The following is a 21,825-nucleotide window of genomic DNA, read 5'->3' as shown; positions in this document are numbered from 1 at the left end:
GTCTTTGATAAATGTCCTTTTTTTTTTAAGCCACAAAATCAATTCAGAAACAAAGAGAAAACCCTATCCATTGTCATTAGTACAAAGCCCCTTGAGGGTTCACATGATCAATGGGTCAAAGGTCCTAGCAGGCGCTGGTCCTTCATCTCCTTTTAGACTTTTTACAGGAGAGACTTAGAGGCCAATAACCTTAGGGCACAAGGAAGAACAAACCCAGCTCTTAGCGCAAGATTAGATTAGCAGATGTAAAGATGAAAGGGATGGAGCTGGAAAGCTATCTCATACATATATTTAGGATACGCTGGTGAAGTAAATTCTAACGAACCACATAAATCTGTTAGTACTCATAATGTACCAACTAGCATTTATATTTATTTATATTCTCCATCTTGATGCTTTATCTCTATGGTGCTTTTTCTCTCAGGACAGTGACACCAGAGTGCAACAGAACTAGAAACCTGGAGTTCACTATGCCCAACCACCCTGGTGACGAGATGCTCCCCTGCCTGCAGCTCTGGTGGCCGCCTGTCCTTGGAACTCCCTGATGCACAGTGCATGCTTCAGTATGTGTTTGCTGAAGGATGAAGTACTAAAAATTCGATTATCTATCTGCATGTAGATTGCATGGTGTGGGTTAAAATTTCAAGCTCCAACTGGTTTCTTTCCTTTGACTACCTGTGACTATTACCTTGTTGCGCATACTCACTCCTTGTTAGCTGATATGTACTGAGGGAGTTGAAATTATTTTTTATTTCTGTCAAAAACACGGTGTATGTGTTGAGAAACTGTATCTACTGCAGAAAAGACCACAAAAAATTACCTCTGAATTCTCCATATTTGGGATTTTCTTTCTCCCTTTCTTCTCTGATGCTAATGGAAATAAATCTGAGTCCATCATATAGTTTTATCAAAAGATCTTGCACTTGATGGGACGCCTGGGTGGCTCAGTGGGTGAAGCCTCTGCCTTTGACTCAGGTCATGATCTCAGAGTCCTGGGCTCGAGCCCCACATAGGGCTCTCTGCTCAGCAAGGGGCCTGCTTCCTCCTCTCTCTCTCTGCCTACCTCTCTGACTACTTGTTATCTCTCTGTCAAATAAACAAAATCTTAAAAAAAAAAAAAAAGATCTTGCACTTGATGGGGCACCTGGGTGGCTCAGTCTTTAAGAGTCTGCCTCCAATTTGGGGCCTGATCCCAAGGTCCTGTGATCAAGGCCCACATCGGGCTCCCTGCTTGGCGGGAAGCCTGCTTCTCCCTCTCCCACCCCGCCTGCTTATGTTCCCTCTCTCGCCGTGTCTGTCAAATAAATAAATAAAATCTTGAAGAAACAAACAAAAAACTTAAAAAAAAAGAACTTGCACCTGTTGAATTTTTGCTTATGATCGTAATAATTTTTAAAAGCACATGTGTACCTCACTCTTGAAGGGGCTGAGTTATTTTTGCATGCAGACACAGAGACATAAATGTCCTGGGGTGCCTGGATGGCTCAGCTGGTTGAGTGTCTGACTCTTGACTGTCAGGCTCTGCGTTGGGCATGGAGTCTGCTTGGGATTCACTCCCCTCTCCCTCTGCACATTCCCCCCAACTCTCTGCTTAGGTGTGTGCTCTCTCTCTTAAAAAAAAAATGTACTACTTGATTTTATTCTTTTTGATTTACAGTTTATCCCTCAAGTCCACCCATACTTAGACTTCTCATTTTGATCATAACATGGGGTTGGTCATCTGAGTTTGGAGTGGAGAATCTTTTTTTTTTTTTTTTTTTTTTTTTGAGAATCTATTTTTATAATCCAATCAGAGGTCTCCCTGGTGTGGCTTCGACCTGAATCTACTGGCCCACTACTTTCACTTGTACCTGCCATAGGTCAGTAGCCCCCATTCTGGATTCTCTCTCTCTCTCTCTCTCTTTTTTCAGGATCACATACAAATTTGCAACCTTTAGATAAATGTTATTTCTTAAACACTCAATATATCCATTTACTCAAGAACTGTTAAACTGAGCATTTACTATGTGATAGTAAATTGGTATAAGTGCCAAAGAGTACAGCAATGGAAAAACACAGACAAAATCTCTGTCTTCTCAGAACACATTTTAGGGGGAGACAAACAAAAGCAGAGGTAAGTTTGGGTCCTGATAGCCGCTATGAAGAAAACAAACAGGATAACTTTGATGGAGCCAAGGGTGGGAGGTTTTGGGAAGCAATACTACACAGAGATACCTCTGAGGAGATTACCTTCAGCAAACATGAACTGAAGCACCTACTAGGCATCAAGGAGTTAAAAGTAGTGGGGTTATTCATTCTTGGAGTGCTTACTATTTAAAAAACAGGGCTTGTTTTTGGAGAAACCCTATTTTTAAAAAAATTTCCAATTTTGTGGGATAGGGGGTTGAGTGAGTATTAAACACAGGTGTCCCAGTTGCTATGAAGTGACAGAGGAAAGAACTAACCAAGCCAGTCTGATGGCTGGAAGTCATAAAAAGGGCAGACTTTGGGTGACAGGGTTCTCGGACTGCCCCTCACAGCAAGGAGAACAAATCAGGTGAACACACGGATAGCTGGGCAGAAGTGCACGATCATACCCAGGATGAACTCCTGGGAAGGAGGGGAAATACGCAGACAGGTATAGGGAGGGACGGGCACTTGGCCAGGAGGGCCGTATGGGCTGTGCTGGGGTGTGACTCTTGTCTACTCTCTATGTAGTAGAGTGGCATGGTCAGCCAGACTGACACTTGGATGCATCTGGAAACTGTAGATACCTCATTCACATCTAGGAGAGCGGGAAAACCCTCTGCAAATAAACACTGCCTCCTAAGGAAGCAAGTCAGAACAGTTTCTCGTTCCACCAAAAGCTTCAACACTAGTCATTCGGAAGCTGTGCTGCCACCTGAACTCAGGGCCCTGGCCACAAAGATGGAAGATGCGACCAAGCCAGCTTCCTAGGTTTGGCTGAACACCTCAAAGTCCAGCAGCCCACAGGCGCCTCCTGACATACGTGCTAACACTAGGGCCATCCCAATGGTCACAGACAACAATGGAACAGAAGCTTTTTTTAAAAACTGTAATATCCCAACTGTTCGGTTTCTACAGTGGGAGTGTCGCAGTTCTGTCATCTACTTGCCATAACGACTAGGCATACTCTCCCTATCCTTTCTTTGCCTCGGTTTCCCAAACTGCAAAATCCAACGATAATAGTATCTGCCATAGTGGGGATTTTGGGAGAGGAATGTGGGAATGATGAAAGGATAGAATAAGTATGAAAGGACTTTATAAACTCAATAGAGAAAACTTATCATAGGCTCAACCTATAATATTATGGAAGAGAAAATTATCAGGAGGAAGTAGATTCGAGGTACTGATCAAAATTTTAAAGACTATTTTAATGAAACAAGACAGACTAGCCTATGCAAACAACCACTTATTTTTAATAGCATAAAACCACCTCTCAACCTCTCCTTGACCCCAAGAGTCATCAAGCAAATACTAAGACAGAGGTGGATGAACAGTGTACAACTTCACGGTGATGGATGTGTCATGAAGTGAATTAAACCACAAAAGCAATTAAGTCATAAAAGCGGCAGTGATATAACTAGACACAAGGTTCAGAGGATCAGCTGTGAAAGATTTCATTAGCTAAACCACAAAGTCCTACGGAAAAGCACACCAGCAATCTAGTTAAAATGGGTCACTTTATTTATAGATTCCATCACCAAAGCACATATTCCTTGGTTTAAAAAAACAACAACAAAAAACATGTCTCTGAAAACTTTCTTTGACTAGGTAGGTTCAACAAGCCTGCTTCATTCCTGTTAAAGGAAAGAAGGAAATAATCTGTTTAAATTCTGCCCACACTCAACAGAAAATTTTCTTAATGGGCTCAATGCAGAAAGTGTCCGGGTTCACTATACATTCGAGCTTTACTATAAATAAACAAACTTCACACATTGCCAAGACAGTGTATAGGTTACACTTCACTAGAGAACACACTGTACTAGTTTGGGGCTAATGGCCAACTGTAGGGGGGATAGAGTTTCCTCAGGAAGGTTCCTGTTTGGGCTCATTGTGAAGGCAGCTTATCTGTCAGACACTCAGTAGGGGCCGCTACTGAAGGGGAGGAGAGTCATTCTGTGAAAATACAGACTTGGGCAGACCATCAGGAACCTGTGCAAAGGGGGCAAACTGCAGGTCTGGGGAATGAAGCACGGTCGCTAGTCAGACTACAAGGGACAAGGGCAGGACACCAAAAGCTGGCTGTGGTGATCTGAGTGCTGGGTGACTTTTAAATTCTCATTATATTTTACTCTATTTTCAGCTTTATCCCAGTGGTCATATTTTGTAAAATAAAGAAAAAAATATCTATTTAGGTGGCAATTTTGCCAAGTACGGACAATCTAAGACTCAAACAGCAATGGCCAATTCTGTCCTAGAGACAATCTCTATGAACCCTGGATTCTATCTCTTCCAAGTCTTTTATCCATGCACATGCATTTTTTTTTTCATTTTTTAAACCATTATTTTAAAAGGGCAAAATAAGCAACATCTGTATAGGTTACCTACAGTTACAGAAAGCAATGCAACCATAAGCCAAGTTAGACTGATTAAAATTCTATTTTGGGGGGGTGCCTGGGTGGGCGCAGCCAGTTAAGTGTCTGATTCTTGGCTTTAGCTCAGGTCGTGTTTCGGGGTCATGGGACTCAGCCCAGTGTTGGGCTCCACTCTCAGTGCAGAGTCTGCTTGAGATTCTGTCTCCCTCTTCCTCTGCCCCTCCGGCTTGTGCTCTCTCTAAAATAAATAAGTCTTTAAAAAGAAAAAAAATTCCATTTTCAAATTAAAAAAAAACTCCAGGGGTGCCTGGGTGGCTCAGCGGGTTAAAATCTCTGCCTTCAGCTCAGGTCATGGTTCCAGGGTCCTGGGATCGAGCCCCACATCGGGCTCTCTGCTCAGCGGGGAGCCTGCTTCCTCCTCTCTCTCTCTGCCTGCCTCTCTGCCTACTTGTGATCTTTGTTTGTCAAATAAATAAATAAAATCTTTAAAAAAAATAAAATAAAAAACAACTCCAGCTAACAATGGGAAATTTTTAAAATGGTAGTAATTTAAATATGGCCCCAAAGGATCTGCTATTATTTACAGTTCCTCTACGTGAAATGGTCTGAACTGAGCCTGGAGTATCTCTGTGCAAGTACATCCTTGCTTATTCACCTTATGACACTCTAAATGAACACCATCCACCATCAAGTTGGAAGTGATGTGTCTAAGGGAGTTGCCACCATTGTCGATCCCTGTAGCGGAGCCCCTGGACTGGGACGTTGATGGTGCCTTTGAAACGGAGCTTAAGCACGACTGAGACCAGAATGAAACCTCATCTAACGTGCTTAAACAGAATATGACATCATGAAAAGGAGGAAAAAAAAGAAAACATCTGGAATTCTGGTTTAAAAAGCGATACTGCAGGGGGTGCCTGGGTGGCTCAGTGGGTTAAAGCCTCTGCCTTCGGCTCAGGTCATGATCCCAGGGTACTGGGATTGAGCCCCGCATCGGGCTCTCTGCTCTGCGGGGAGCCTGCTTCCTCCTCTCTCTCTCTCTCTGCCTGCCTCTCTGCCTGCTTGTGATCTCTGTCTGTCAAATAAATAAATAAAATCTTTAAAAAAAAAAAAAAAAGCGATACTGCAAGCTGTACCAGCTCCCAGAGGAGCTGGTGAACACCCTCTGGGTGGGGACCTTTCTAGTCCTGAGGATACAAGTTGTCTTAGATGATCACAGCACACGGGGCTTCAGTCCAGATGGGCTCGCATATACATGGTTAGAGGATTAAGGGCAGATAAAAGGGGCCTTGTAAAAGACTGGCTGCAGTTCTCACCAGTCCCTTTAAAATACATTGCTGCATTAAAGTTTCCAAGAAACCTGTACCTACAGAACACCTGGTGCAGGTCTTGGCACCTCACAGTGCCATCAGTAAGTGGAAATCGCCACCAACTACATGCCTGCGCCTGTATCTGTACGTCCCAGCCTCCCCCAAAAGCACGGGTTGCTCATGTATGAGGATGATACCACTGATCACCTCAGACCCCCCTCTTCTAACCACCTCAGACCCTCTCCTCCAACTGCCTCTTTCTAGCCATGGTGCTAAAGCTTTTCCTTAGCACTGTGCTACTCCAACCACCTTCCTGGAGCCACCTGGAGCCACCTGGAGCACGAGGACACACACATATCATTCGGAGTCAGGATGGAATAAATCGACGCGACTTCTCTAATCTGCACCATTTTATCATCCATCAGCTTCACCTCGCTAAGCCTCAATTTCCTCACCTACAAAGTGGAGGTAACGGCGGCACCTATTTACTTGCTGTGGACAAGTAATGACGAGAGGAGAGCATGCAAGTCATGAACGCTCAGCGCAGGGGCTGGCACAAAGAAAGTGCCCAAGAAAAGGCAGACGTTACTCTAGCACGGGCAGCCTTGTGAATGCTGTGCTCCCCAGGGACTTAAAATCACCACGCTAGGAAATACAGATCTGTGAATGGGATGCAAACCAGGTGACCGAGTGACATACCTGCAAGAGACTGGTCGCGCTTGTCTTCCCACACGAGCGCTGTAGGGGGTCTTGCTTCTTTCCCACTCTGGCCCCATGTCCCTTTCCTTGCAAGAGCACTCCCCTGGTGGGACACCCTGCCTTTCTCCCGCTCCCACACTTACTAGATCCTAGGGGAGACATAGACACCGGCAAGACAGGAGGACACCTTAAGCACTGCAGAGCCCAGCCACCTCCTCGCACCTCCCTCTCGGAGTGAGCTGCTCATTTCCTGCCCAGAACAGGGGACTCTTCCAGTGCTGACCCACAGACAGGAGCCAGGCTGACCAGTACAGGCTGCACCAGGATCAGAGGTGGTCTAGTTGACTTCCACTAGCCTCATTCCTTGGTCTTGTTTCAGGAACCAGCCCAGAACTCATGCAGGGGACAATTTAGTGGGCCTCCTCCAGTTCCAGCCAATGGATCACCCCTTCCTCATGGTTTGTGGGATGATTTTTCACTCTTACTGAAAAATCATGATAAAAGTAAATGTTCTAGCTTACAGCCATTTTTGTAGTTTTGATTTTTTTACCTCTAAATTGAGTATCCATTACAAAGAACCCTGGAGCCAAAGACAAGAGAATTAACAAGGGGTGGCACGAGCTACACACTCAACCTCCCAGACGCTATTACCTTCTTTCTTGGTCAGTGTCTATGTGAGTGTGTGAATTAAATGGAGATCCAGAATGTTGGTGCAGGGAAAATGTCAGTCCCGTCTCCTAGCTCTTGTGCATGAGAAAACTACTTCAGAGAGGTTAAACAACGTACTGGAGGTCACAGAGTAGGGCCAGGACAAAAAAGTTTAAACAAGAATCATCCCAACCCACTAGTTTTACATATGAAGAGACAGGCAAAGTGGACAAGCTTCTTTTTCTTTGCTTGGGGAGCCCCGGCCCACCCCGCGATTAAAGACTGTTTCTGTTTTCAAAAGTTCTAGAATGCTAACACCACTGGAGCACACTGGCTAAATAAATAAATACCTTACCCTTCAAATGGTATGGGTCAAGTTCAGATGGCTTAAGGACCCCGACCTCTACTGCTAGACCTCTGGGGCTCTAGGTGACAGGACCTTTTCAGTCCCTGTGGAAAAGAAGATGGTTTTCTCCTGGGGAAGACTAAATAGGCGTTAATTGCTGGACACTGTCTGGGCCAGTCCAGTTTGCCACTGCATAGCATGGAGCCTTAATTCAATGTGTGATCTGGAGGAAGTCCCTTCTTCTCTCAGGACCTCAGGGACTGGGTCAGGTGAGCATTAAAGCTCCTTCCTGTAAAGACAATATTTTATTATCCTGGGAAAACAACGGTATTCACTCTAGTACAGTGGCATCCGTACATCAACATCTAAGTCAAATTCTACGTGGAAATATGCCTTGGTCTTCTGCCTTTGGTTTAGATTGAATTGGTCTGTTTTTACCTTCATTTCAGAGAATATAAAGATATTAACTTGGGGGTGCCTGGATGGCTCAGTTGGTTGAGCAACTGCCTTCGGCTTGGGTCACAATCTTGGGGTCCTGGGATCGGGCCCCGTGTAGTGCTCTGTGCCCGGTGGGAAGTCTGCTTGTCCCTCTTCTTTTCACTGTGCCCCTCCCTCCTGCTCATGATTTCTCTCTCCTGCCTCCTGCTCTCTCAAATGGATAAACAGAATCTTTAAAAAAAAAAAAAAAAAAAAAAAGATATTAACTTGGTTGGTCCTGGACAGCCACACAATTGAATGAATACTGCCTAAAATGTATGCACGCGTCATTAGCCAGGAACTCAATCCGTAAGTTCCTGATTCTTGCCATGTCCTTGTTTCCCCAAAAGCCCTATTCTGGGCATATGTGCCACGACAACAGTTTGTAGTATTGGAACAATGTACCCGAAATAAACTGGGAGCCACTCCAAGAAATTAGCTATCACAGGTACGGAATACTAATATGAATCAAAAGTAAGAATAAAGCCTTCATTAATTAAATAGAAGAGCACTAACAGTAAAACTAACACAGTGGGGTAAGACAGTACTCACCAAAAGTTAAATTATCAGATGATGCCTCTCATACTTCCTGTATTTTGTTCCTCCTGAAAAGTGCTAACCCAAAAGATACATTTGATTAAAAATCTGGCTTCTCCCACGCCTGAAGTGACAGGTCAATCTTAGCATCTGGGAGAGAAAGGGAGGCAATGAGAAGGAACACACCAGGCACTGTGAGCCTCTGGATATAAGTAAACCCCGCCACTAAGCTGTCCTCAGGAAGGTGGTAATTTCGAAAATGGGAAACTCTATAGGACAAATGAATAGTTGCTTTAACAATTAAATTAAGGAGAAAAAGGTGGGGTGGGGGGGAGCAAAGGACACATCGATCTAAACAGACTGTACGGCTCACACTTGAATGCTGATTTGACAAACCAACATTTGAGACAAAAGAAGAAATGTAAATACTAAGTGAATATTTAATGATGCTTAAGGAATTTTAAAAATGTGATAATAATACTGTGGTTATTTTTTTTTTTTTTAAGATCCTGAACTATACCATCAATGAAATAAATGATCTGTCTGGGACCTAAGGAATACTTCAGTGGGGAAGAGCCCACCCAGGAAGCTGGTGGGACAGCAACAAAGGAAGGGTGACCACAAACTGGTTGTTGCCAAAGCCCGGTGCCGCATACAGGGGGGCTCGTCATCCCCTTCTGCCTTTCCTATATTTTGACATTTTCCAGAATAAAAAGTTGTTTTTTTTTTTTTTTTTTTTAAATTATAGACATAGGTTCAGACATACGAGTTCTGCCAAAATCACAAGGGGAGTGAAAACCAAGAAACTCAGAGGCCATTAATACACACAGATGGATAAATCCCCAAAATAAGGATAAAGATCAGAGAAATGTGGCCTCACTCACAGAATTCCTATTCTATTCTCTCCCTCCCTCTTCATTTTTTTAAACATTCAGCTCTCTGCCGTTTCTAGGCTTTAAGAATCAATCCTCCTAAATGGTCTGGTGAGCCTCAGACAGCGATGGCTTCACAAGTGGAAAAGGCTCTTGAACTTCTGCTTTGCTCATTTCAGCAGCCCTCAGAGTGTGGTGTCCGGACCAGCAACGTGAGCATCACCTGGGTACTTGTTAGAAATGCTGGTGCTCAGGCCCTATCCCAGATCTCCTGACTCAGAAACTCTGTGGGTGGGGGCCAGCAGGGCACTCTAAAAGGCATTCCAGGTGATGCAAAGTTTGGGAACCAGGGACATACTTCATCTATTTGAAAAAGGCCTTTCTTTTTTTTTTTTTTTTTTTCTTTTTTTTCCAAAGATTTTATTTATTTATTTGACAGAGAGAGATCACAAGCAGACAGAGAGGCAGGCAGAGAGAGAGAGAGAGAGGGAAGCAGGCTCCCTGCTGAGCAGAGAGCCCGTGCAGGACTCGATCCCAGGACCCTGAGATCATGAACTGAGCCGAAGGCAGCGGCCCAACCCACTGAGCCACCCAGGCGACCCGAAAAAGGCCTTTCTTAAAGCTAAAACTGGATGGACCTGGACCAAGTACCTCACTTACAAACTAGGGAACTGGGGGAGGGAGGCAGAGCTGAGTACCACAGAGGTGCCAAGCAAATGCCCGAGGAGGCCTCCAGATCATTTTTAAGTAAATTTGGTGGGTCCCAAAATAAAATCTAGCCACCATACCCACCTATTGCCACCATCAACAAAAATAAAATAATCTTAAGATAAAAAACCTTAAAGGCCCACTACCTTTCCTCACCTTTGCTGCCCTCCCTCTCAGGGAGGTCACATATACACGTAACCCTCCTTCCAAATCTCTCGCCTTAGAAAGTTAACTGTGACTCTGCTCTGCCATTCTGGACTGGAGAAGACAATGTTTCAAAGGAACACCTTCCTGCAAACCTACTGGAGGTTACCTGCAGAGGAGCACATGGGCCTGTGGTATTCTCCAAATACAGTTCTTCTGTCCAACTAAGGTGCTGCAGTTTGAAAGCAGGAGACTCTGTGAGGAGGCAGAACACCTGAGGTCCTCACAGAACACCAGAGGCTTCAGTTAAGGAAAAAAAATCAACATCACTGCCTGAAACCATCAGCCCCAGACTACTGAAAGCTTACACATTTTTATCTTAAACACTGTCTACATTCGGAGTAAACTAAACAACTCAAGACTTCTCCTCGTCCCTGCAGAGAGGAGGGAGCAGGAATCGTCCCCCGTGAAGAAGGCTCCCTGTCTGCACTTCACGCCACCTACCCAACTGTGATGTCCCTGTGCTCTCCCCATCCCTGCCTCAGGGCAGCCCTGCGGACCGCTAGCTTCCTCTGCACACACTCTTTGCAGTCCACCCCTTTGTTGGCAGGCAGCCCACTAACCACTAACTCAGGGTGACAGAAAGTCAATCTGGAAATAAAAGGACTGCATACAAATGAGCATTATCATTGAAGGGCTAGACTGAGTCACCCTCAGTGGCATCTCAGATTGGTCAGAAATGGCCACAGTTAAGAGTCATTTACACAGCTGAAGCTCTGGGTCAGACAGGTAAGCTTGCTCCTCACACACAAACCTCACACACCAATTGTACTCAGTGTGCAAGGCATTCAAATGGTGACATCCTTGACTTGATTTTTAAACCTCCACGTCGCTTTTTATGAGGTTCTCTGAACACTTTGAAATGATAAAGAGGAAGAGAAAGAGTAAGGGTAAGATGGAGCCTATGCTAAGCTCTAGTTACATTGCCAGGCATTGATGCTGACTTCTAATTCATTTAATCTTTGCAACACGGAGCAGTGGGTATCAATATCCCCATTTTATAGAGGAGAGAACCGAGGTTTGTAGAGGTAACAAATGGTCCAAGAACTACATGTTTCTATCAGAATTGTATAAATGGCAAGGTAGAAGCCCAGAAATATTCAGTGGTGTGCTCAGGGTAACAGAGCTAACAGCCATGTCAGGACCCACACTCACCCCGGCCTGCACCGTCGCAGTGCCTGGGCCAGTTTTCTGTACTACAGCATGCGACTCTCACAGGGACGCCTGTGAGTCTGGGACCTGCACAAACCTGCCTGATCTGACCAGAAAGGAACTGCATAGAGCAAAACAGTCAAAAGCTCTAACTGATGCTGGTGAGAAGGAACTGAGCCGCAGAAGGGAACTCACCCTGCTGGTGAGAAGGGAATGAGCCGCAGAAGGGAACTCACCCTGCTGGTGAGAAGGGAATGAGCCGCAGATGACGCCAAACATTAACAATCATAGGCTGGTTAGGATGTGGTCGGATACGCAGACAACTGTTTCAGCCACAGTAGATCAACTAACTAGATTTTGTTTGGGCCAAGAGTTAACACTCATTTGCTTACTCTGAATTTCTACATTTGAGAGAGGAAGACAGACAACCTGGGTTCAAACCCAGGTCTTCCACAAACTGGCTGGGTGACCTCTGAGACTAGGCTTCTGATTAGGAATAAGTAATGTCTGACTCCAGCACCGTTTTCTGATGAGCACCAGAGGAGCAAATGTGTGAAGAATGACGGCAAACCATACAGCACGACACAAAGGGAAAGAATATTATGTATCAGCTGGACAGGTAGAGAGTTTTATAAGGAAGCATTGGACACAGTCCCTAATCATGCTAGCGGCACAGGGGAGTCATTCCAGGATTTTAAATAAAGAAGGAATAAAACCAAAAAATGCTTGTGAATACTCTACAAAATGGCTACTCCCTTTGCATAAAAGCAAGAGAGATCATGTGAAATAATTATCATGCCCTGTCCAGGATCTGAGTTGAGAGCTAGAAACAGAAAAGTGAAACTGGGTCGCATGAGGTAAGAGCCAGGAACTGAGGTCGAAGGCAGGGTGGCAAGTCTCAAAACCAAACTATCCACAAATGATGTTCCTAATGATGACACGTGCAAACAAGAGGGAAGAGAAACCTACAAGGTGAGCCAAACACAAAGAAGAGGCTCTTCCTTTCCTTTCTCCACAGAGGAGAGAACCTACTCTAGGTGAAGTCGAGCTAATAAACAGGTCGCTCTGTGCTCCCCAGTCCTGTGCTGCCATGGAGTCCACAAGGAAATGCATCTAACAGGGCTCCCAACTCCCAAAGTTTGGGTGGACAGACAGACATGCCTCATGCCAGCAGCTGGCCTTCCAGAATGGAGGTTTCAAGGGAGTCTCCTCCTTTGAGGTTCATGCAACCACCTCCCTTTCCTGGGCTCCAGGTCACTAATTCTTCAACGACTCTGCCACCTGACCCCAGCTGTCTACACCCCAACATCACTCTCAGCAACTTCAGCATCTACATGGATGACAGTCAACCCGTAGCACTGTTGCACTGCTGCACTGACCATCTCCTCTCTACCTCGAGGCCCCTTGGATGCAGCCCCAGGACAGACACCGCTGACTGTCTACACCCATTCTCATCTCCAGGGTATCAGAGTCCCAGTTTTTAGTAGGACATTTTGCCACTGGAAATAAAAGAATCAATTTCTCAGTCTTTCCTGCAGCCAGATTAGCCAGTATGTTGTATCATTACATTGGTTCTAGAAGAGAAGGGATTCACTTGAGAGGGCTCAATTTTGCCTTTCTTTTTTAGTATGTGCAGCTCAGAAGTGACAGCTGGAGCTCCAGCATCCATCTTGAGCCAAGATGTGACCTTGTGGGCAGAAACCATGTGCTGAGGAAGGTGGGATAGAAAAAGAAGCCTGAATCCCTAATGGCATCACATCACAGATCTGGCATTCCAGGCCAATGTCCAAGCTCATGTTAGGTGACAGAGAAATAAATGAACAGATTTATGCCTCTTTTTGTTTCGTTTTGCCTATAACATGCAGCTCAACATTATTCCAACCATTAGAGGCCAGTGATCAAACAATGGCAAGCAGTGCAATGGACAGGTGCACAGTCTATAACAAGGCAATTCATTAACGGGGGTCCAAAGAGGTCAAAGTCCAGTGTTTCCTCACCTTGTGTCAGTATGGGACATCCTACTGAATATTCCAGGCCCTAGTATCATTTCATCCATCACGTACCTTCAGACTTATCCCTACTTTGCCTTTAATTTCACATATCTCACCTTTTCGTTTAAATCTCTACAGTTGTCTATATGATAACCTTGAGGGAAGGACCATAAATATATAGATGAAAAAATCTCCAAAAAATGTGCATAATGCAACTGTTTCTTCTCGTATAAAATTCAGAAGAATGGTACCCAAGAACATATTCTTCACTCACCCACCCTTACACATCATTACACACATAATTACACACTAACCTCATACAGCCCCAAACGGTCATGAAACCCCCCTTGTCAGCCAAAATCTGGCAAGAGGGAATGGCCCTTGCAGGGAAAAGACATGCCTGTGATACACCAGAATACACTGTCAGGGTTTCAGTTACTGTAGGAAGAGGGCGGAACTCCAGGATTCACTGAGCTGTCCCCGAGTTTCTAGGATTCTGCCGTGGAGTAATTCAAAGTAAGGAGTGAAGGGGCTGGACCTTCTGCATGAATCAGGATGAGCCCACATCCTACTTGAAGGCTTTTTATAGCCTCTGCCCCCAAATGGAACAGTCAAGTCCTTCATGTGTGCCTCCACGAGCTCATACAAGTACTACCATAAAACCTCCCACAGCTGATGGCACTTAATCAAGAAAATGTTTAACTCCATTGTGAGCTCTTGAGGCCAGGGCTGTGTTGCTACCCTTTTTGTGTTACTGGTGCTAAAAGTGAGCATAGAAGTTCAGGAAATGGTCGTTAAGTAAATGGATAAGAGTATGAATAAATCAGTGAGCCAGCCAGGGAACTGTACACCTGCTCCTGGGACCTTATGCACCATTCTGTATTTATCATCTCTCGGTCGACGTAGTAACAACAGCTGAAGAGATGAACATGAGACAGGAGGCCCTTCCCTCAAAGGACTAATGGGCTGCCCACCGACACAGGAGCAAGAAAGACCCCCTAATGCTGCGGCACGGAGGAGGAAGGGAGCTGAGGAAGGACTGGTGAAGAAATGGTTGCTGCATTACTAGTTACTTTTACAGAAATGGCTAAAATAAGGAACAGGAAACTGTTTGCAAATGGGTGTGCAGAAAGTACCTACTGATAATGTCCTATGACAAGGCAAGAAGGGAAGGCACTGACAGTCTGACGGGCTCCGAGGAATAGATGACGCTTTTCTGAGGGAGGGCCTGCAGTGGGGTACAAGGGGCCTGGGGTGGCAGGTATGGAGAGAAGTGCTATGTGCCAGGCCCTCCCTCCAGTCCCCTCCAAATATAGGAGGAGTGAGCAGCAGGCCCTGCACTGAGGGTGAGAACACCAGGGTGAATTCCAGTGTGCTCAAGAACTCTCCCTGCACTTACGACAGACCACCCCAGATCCTTCCCACAGCTGGGACAGGCGCACTGCCCTTGTCTCATGCCACAAGGGAACATAGGGTCCCTTTCCCAAGGTCTTAAAATGGATGGGTGACATAACATAACATAATAAAACAAAACAAAATAAAACAACAACAAAAAAACCCCCAGATGGATGAGAGAGCTGGGGTTCAGCCTACGTTTGTCTAAGTTCAAATACTTAGGACCAAATACTTGAAGAAACCTTTTTTTCCTCCACCTTGGAAACAGGATGCTGAGTCGAACCAAAAGGAGAGAGAACAGGTCACTGGAGAGCAGGGTGGGCAGGTGGGACAGTGGGGCTGGCCACTCTAACGCCTGAGAAAATAAAAGCCTCTGTTGCATGTGAATGGAAATTACAAGAAAATGAATACAATTTATTAGAACTTTAGAGCAGTCACTCCTACAGTCAGCTCAGCTGTCAGTCTTCTGAAGCGTTTCTACAATTTCACTTCCTGTGTAGCAACCACGCTGGTTACTTGGAGAAGCAGCTGCACAGGAGCTGAGCACCTTGGAGAAGAACACAAAGAAGACGGCAAGGAAGTTGGTGACGCCAGGAATACAATAGCTCCCTCATTTAAGTTACTGTGCTGGATTACGTAGTCATAAACAACCCCAGCTGCTGCTCATTTTAAAAGAGCCATTTCTATCCTTAAAAAATAGAAAGAGAGAGAGAGAGAGAGAAAGAGAGAGAGAAGGCAGGCAGGCAGGAAGGAATGCTGAGAAAAGTCCTTGGACTTCCCACACAGATTATGCTCTTAGTGAACAGACTAAATGGCAAACAGGTAGGAAGGGGTCCGCTCTCAGGGGGATGAGGACTTGCCCCCGGGGCCCTGAACAGCGGTATGCTGCCCTCAGTGCAGGGGTGAGGAGACACCCAGGCAGTCTTGATGGAGCAAATGTGTGCACCCTAAGAACAGAGCCAGGACCTCCCTAGCCTGGGGCCACACTCACACCCCCCTGGTGGGAACATCAATTGATGTTACATTTCTGGGAAAGCACTTGGCAAGGTGCCAAAACAGTCTTCTCCTGAGCAACTGAAACCCAAAGTCCTAAGGGAGTTGTCAGAATGATGAGCAGAGCAAGGTGTATGCTACAATAGTGAACGAATGGAAAAAACCAACATCAGTGACAGGAATATGAATAATGAAGTAGGTAAATCCATAAAATGGAGTATCATGCAGCCACTAAAACAGGGTAAAATTTTTAATGAGGAAAAAACTTTGTAAGTGGGGAAAAAAAAAAGCAGAACACAAGGCCATGTTTACAACCTGGCACAACAGCTACTTCATACAGTAATTATTTACACATGCTATATATAATCTCAACTATTACTATATAATACATAGAAAAGTAAACTTTAGGGGTGCCTGGGTGGCTCAGTGGTTTAAGCCTCTGCCTTCAGCTCAGGTCATGATCTCAGGGTCCTGGGATCGAGCCCCACACTGGGCTCTCTGCTTGGCAGGAGCCTGCTTCCCTCTCTCTCTCTGCCTGCCTCTCTGCCTGCTTGTGATCTCTGTCTGTCAAATAAATACGTAAAATTTTTAAAAAAATTAAAAAAAAGTGAACTTTAATGTATTTCTGTCTAGTTAATACTATTAGAATTCTCAAAATTGTGGTATGCAATTTAAAAAACATTTTTCTGTATTTTCCATATTTTAAAGTAAGGACACATTACTTTTAAAATCAGAAAGATCAACATATTTTAATGAAGAAACCAAATTTATCATGCCTACCAAGCAGTCTGGTTTCACTGCCAAAATGGAATACTCACGAGCATATGTCCCTTGCTTCTAGGATCTGTGATCACAAGCAACAGAGAAGAAATCAGTGCTCATACCTTGATTGAGAATTTAGACATTGAGAAGACCAAAGCTGTAAGAGGCAGAAAGAGTTCAAAAGAAAATTCTAATCAACCTAGTTCTAAGCTTTCCACATTCCCAGAGACAAGTATCTTTCCTTTCAGGGTCAGCTAATAAAACAGTGGAGAAACTCATAGCTTCTCCTCGTTTCTAGTAGGCCACCCTGAAAGTGGAATTTATCTGCAGTGAAGAGTAAAATTATCTATCCAGAGACACCGATCGGGCCCACAGACATCAACACCACTGCCCTAGTTTACTTTCCCAGTGAGAGCAATACCCGTAATCTGCATTCAGGTAAAGGCAGCAAAACAATAAAACAAGTAAACAATAAACTGCTAGCCACCTAACTCCAAATACAGAAAACGAGACATATAAGGAAACCTTCTTGTCCCATCCCACATAAAACCAAAATGCTGGCCTATAAGACCTAGAGAGCTTCTCAATTTTTAAGTTCTGTGATTCTAAGACACAAATTTGATCTTGAGCATGTTAAGCCATTTTTGTCTTAGAAGAGCAGCTAACTGATCTTCTAGAAGGTAGTCCATTTCCTGCAAATATGTGTAGAATACAGTGGAGGAGAGTACAGTCCAGAGGCTACAGAGAGCAGTGACTGCAGAGAGGCAGGCCTGGCCTTTGCGACCCACTGCAGAGCCTCACTTTGCCGCCTCTGTGAGCACTACTTCCATGTGTGGCTGCGTACAACGATCTGAGCTTCCACACAGGCATCTGGTCCAGTGCCAAAGCTTTGAAGGGCAAGGAGAAACAGGTAACATGGCAACCAAGGAACTGGGAGTTCAAGACCCACCTCAGCCAAAGGGGATGTAAACTCTGGGGCCTGTTTCTATGTCTCAAGAAGAGAGATGGACTCACTTGATCAGTCTCTCGCCAACTCTTCGACACAGTACCCCTTAGAAGTCAGACGGTGAACCCTCGGGCACTCACTCTAAGTACACGACCCTCATAAATCTGTTCTAGCACCAATACTCATGTATATTTGGCTTTCTCCTCTGTTATTTCCTCCATATTTTTATATACTTCTAATTACGATTGTTTAAATATACATTGATTACTGGTCATTTAACTTGTGAAAGTTCACCTCCCCACCCCCCCCCCCCCCCCCCCCCGTCGCTGAGTAACACTGATGCTCCCAGCAGACACACCACGCCTGTCCTGTAACAGTGCTCCTCCCACCGCAGGGCACCACATGAACCCTGAGAGACCTCATTCTAAGTACCAGATGCAAGGTTCTTAACAATCAGAAAAATGTTCTCCCCGCTGGAATTTTCTATGATGAAGTGAAACAATGTAGGTGCAAGTGCCTGGCTCCTAAGAGATGGTTAGAAGAGAGAAGCTAACTCTGCATCTTACAGACTTGTTTTCTTTATCTTACTGAAGTTGCTTTGAAAATGTGCAGCCAAGAGTCCTGGGCTGCATGGAGGTTGCTACTGCCAACACAGTTCCTAATCTCTAGAAGTTCTCGCTGAGAAGAATGAGGTGTGGGGAGGATAAGAGAAGCAGTAAGCAAAGCACACACAAGAAAAAAAAAAATTCAAAGCAACAAGGTGGGAAGGAAGGCTGACCAGGTTAGTACGCTCTGTGACAGACGGCATGAGGACCTGAGAGAGAAAAATCCATACTCTGCTTCCAAAGAGAAGTCTCTTTGCAGATGAATTTCATGCCATCTGTGGTAAAAACTGAAAATGCTGTAACAAACCATGATTCCCTCTCTTAGATGCAAATAAATGAGGGAGTTACTATAATCTGCTGAATTCATTCTGAGTCCTTGCCGTTCCCTGCAGAACTGTTACACTGATCTCCTCCCAAGCTGCCTCATTTTACCCTGTATTCTCATCTTTAGGCTTCCTTATTCTTCAGGATGCAGATGGGACACGTATTTTAAATAACTCACTAAATAAAGAACTGAGGGCAAGGAATTGGATAAGGGAAAGTAAATATTATTGACCTTTCTAAAAACAATTTCTGTTGTCCTCTGATGAGGACCCACAGCACAAAATAAATAATGCTATCTGGATGCAGTTCAACAAATATTTACGGAGTGATTATGGCAAATCCTCATGCTAGGGATTGGGAAGAGTGTATTGAATACATAGTCCTTGCCAAGGTGAGTTTACAATCTGGTAGGAGAGACAAGATGAACACATAAATAACTAATGAGGGGTAGGACGTGATAAGGACAAAAGAGAGACAAAGACCTGTGTTGCAGAGAAGTGGGGAGAGGTCATTTTCAGGCCGGGGAGACAGAAGCTTCCTCAAGAAGGCAGCACGCGGATGGGGCTTTTCCTTTCCAAATCTGCACAGGACTGCCCCTCCCCAGGCTTCGTGACACCACCAGCCTCTGGGGACTCAAACTGGATGAGAAAGAACAAGAGGCAAATGGGCAACCCAAAGTTTCATTGCGCCTGCTCAAAGGAGAGTCCCTGTCAGTAATGACAATGACGTCCAGAGACGGGAGAGAACCCGACGCCCTTCCAGCACCGAGAACCAAGGACTCTTCCTGAGGGTGAGGGAGGCTCTTCACAGTGTGCTGGAGACCACGCCTCCCAATGCTGAAGCAAAGAGAAGCAACGAGAGGACACTATGGACACTTATTTAGGGATGTGTGCTGAGAAAGAGGAGTAGAAACTCTTGGTGTTTTTCAATACTGGCACAGAGAAGCAAGAGAGAACGTATTTTTCTCAGTCCACTTTCCTACAAACAAGCAAGCCTTCAGAAGCTATAACCAACACCATGAGACATGGGAAGAGACAGTATTAAGCTCTCCTGGCTCTTCTAGACAAATACATGTCTTCTAAGGCACAGGTTTCTACTTGTTAGTCTCTGTACTGCTGGGTGAGAAAACGAACACCATTCCAACTCCACTTGTGACAAAGATGAGATCCCACCTCATTTGAAAAGCTATGCTCCACCCCTCTTCCTTCCCTCTGCTCTCCACGTGCCCCTATCCCCCATCTCCAGCCACAGTGCTTCCCTTCCTCCTCTATATTCCCATGACCTTCTGCAGACAGCACTGTGAACCACTCACCACACCATATTAGAGTCAGGCAGGCATGTGTACAGGAAACACCTCGTGCAATGCTAACAGGCGCTATCTCCCCTCTAGCCTGCGAGGTCCTTGCATGCATGCTCCCGTCTTTAGATCCCCAGCTTCCCAGAATAACAGGTACAAAACAACTTATTTGAATAAAGGCCCATGGATATAGGAGAGCTTCTCGCTTCTCGTCCACGGCTCCTAGAGATGCCCATACTTTCCTTATAATTCCACACTCATCTTTCCTCCAGGGGCCATCCCCCTCCTGCCCCACCCACTCTGTTAGACACTAACTAAACCCTCAGGGTCAATCCACAAATCACCAGAATCCGACTTTCTGTAAAGGGCTGGAAGCAACTATCAGGAAGATCTGGCTGGTTTGGGCGGGGCCCTCCTGGTCCAGAAAGGATCCTCACTCTGCCCCACTTCTGAGGCTGTTAACTTTTCCCCGGCTTACAGAAATACTAGGCTGGCTTCTCTTTTTCCAGAATGCGAAGAGAAAGTAAGCACCAAGGATCAAACAAACAGTGGCTCCGGAGTGGCTGAGAGACATAGGTCTGTCCTGGGAGCAGGTAGAGGTTAAAAAGTTGAACCCCATACCCAATGGAGGCAGAAAAGAAATTCTTTAAAAGCTCCAGTGAAGGGGCGCCTGGGTGGTTCAGTCGGTTAAGTGTCTGCCTCTGGCTCAGGTCACCATCCCAGGGTGCTAGGACTGAACCCTACATCAGGCACTCTCTCTCTCAAATAAATAAAATCTTTTTTTTTTTTAAGATTTTATTTATTTGACAGACAGAGATCACAAGTAGGCAGAGAGGCAGGGAGAGAGAGAGACAGGAGGAAGCAGGCTCCCCACTGAGCAGAGAGCTTGACGCAGGGCTCAATTCCAGGACCCTGAGATCATGACCTGAGCTGAAGGTAGAGGCTTTAACCCACTGAGCCACCCAGGGACCCCTCAAATAAATACAATCTAAAAAAAAAAAAAGTCTAGTGAAAAGGCTTCAAAGTCGGACCCCTCTGTTCTACAGCAGAGGAAATGGAGGCACAGGAAGAAGAGCTGACTTGAGGAATTACTCGGATGGGGCAAGGCCATCAGATAACCAGGAGCTGACTGCACACGCCCTGGATGACTCAGATGGATCCAGGAAGAATTAACTGTGTTCTATTTAACTCTATCTACATCAATTTAGGAAGCATAATTCATAACATCCGTTAAAATACAGGCCTCTGGCTTTATGGATAGACGAACAGGACTGTGAAATTTCAGTGGAACTTAAACTTCACCTGTTGTATCCAGCTACTTAAGGTTCTTGTAACAAACATTGACAAGGCCCACATGCTAACCCCTCTGTTGCTAGAGCACTGCTTTGGAAAGCAAACAGCCCCTGGCTAGTGGCAACTTGCTTCCTTAGCTAAGGGTAGCAGAGAGTAGAAGGCGTCCAGTGCAAGCGGCCAGAGGCACCCAGACAGGCGGCTCTGTGAAGCCAACGTGAGGGAACCCATCCAACACGGGCTGATGCTGAGACCACAAACCTCCAACAGCCCAGCCCGGCCCGGCCGCCACCTCCCGCAGCCCTGGGCACAGGCCCTTCCGGAGATGAGTGTGTTTTTCCCTCACCTGGACTTTCTCATTAAGCCAGGGCCCAGCATTTCCCTGGTATGCTGGGGTCGGCAGGAAGATGTGGGTGAACAGCAGCAGTCGAAATTAATGTGTGGGCTTTCAACCCTTCCTTTTCTGAAAACCCAGACCAGTTTACACTTCGCTCTTTCCTGGGACCTAACTGTAACTGGGAGGAGAATTTGACATATTGGAGGACTCTTTTCTTTCAAAGTATTCCAAAAGCGAACCGAATGTCTAAACCTTGGCTCAGGTAGTACAGATTGCCAGCAGTGAGGCCGACTTCGAACAGTGCACAGTAAGTATGCTGCTGAGTGCGCGCACCTAGTGTGAATTTGGGTAACCACACCTCAAGCGTCCTTGTTGAGAGAAAAACATCTGTACCACT

General features: G+C 45.4%; 1 protein-coding gene across 3 annotated transcripts in view; it reads right to left on the bottom strand.

Moving 5' to 3' along the window:
- Positions 1–21,825, bottom strand: part of LOC111146849 (ArfGAP with SH3 domain, ankyrin repeat and PH domain 1) — a 353,910-nt gene that overhangs the window by 222,292 nt on the left and 109,793 nt on the right. The gene's annotated exons all lie outside the window — the stretch shown is intronic.

Source organism: Enhydra lutris, unplaced genomic scaffold (genome assembly GCF_002288905.1).
Source record: "Enhydra lutris kenyoni isolate GAN:26980312 unplaced genomic scaffold, ASM228890v2 scaffoldscaffold14, whole genome shotgun sequence".
NCBI classification, from domain to species: Eukaryota; Metazoa; Chordata; class Mammalia; order Carnivora; family Mustelidae; genus Enhydra; species Enhydra lutris.
Note: the sequence above shows the minus strand (reverse complement) of the source record. Positions and strands in the feature narration are given on the sequence as shown.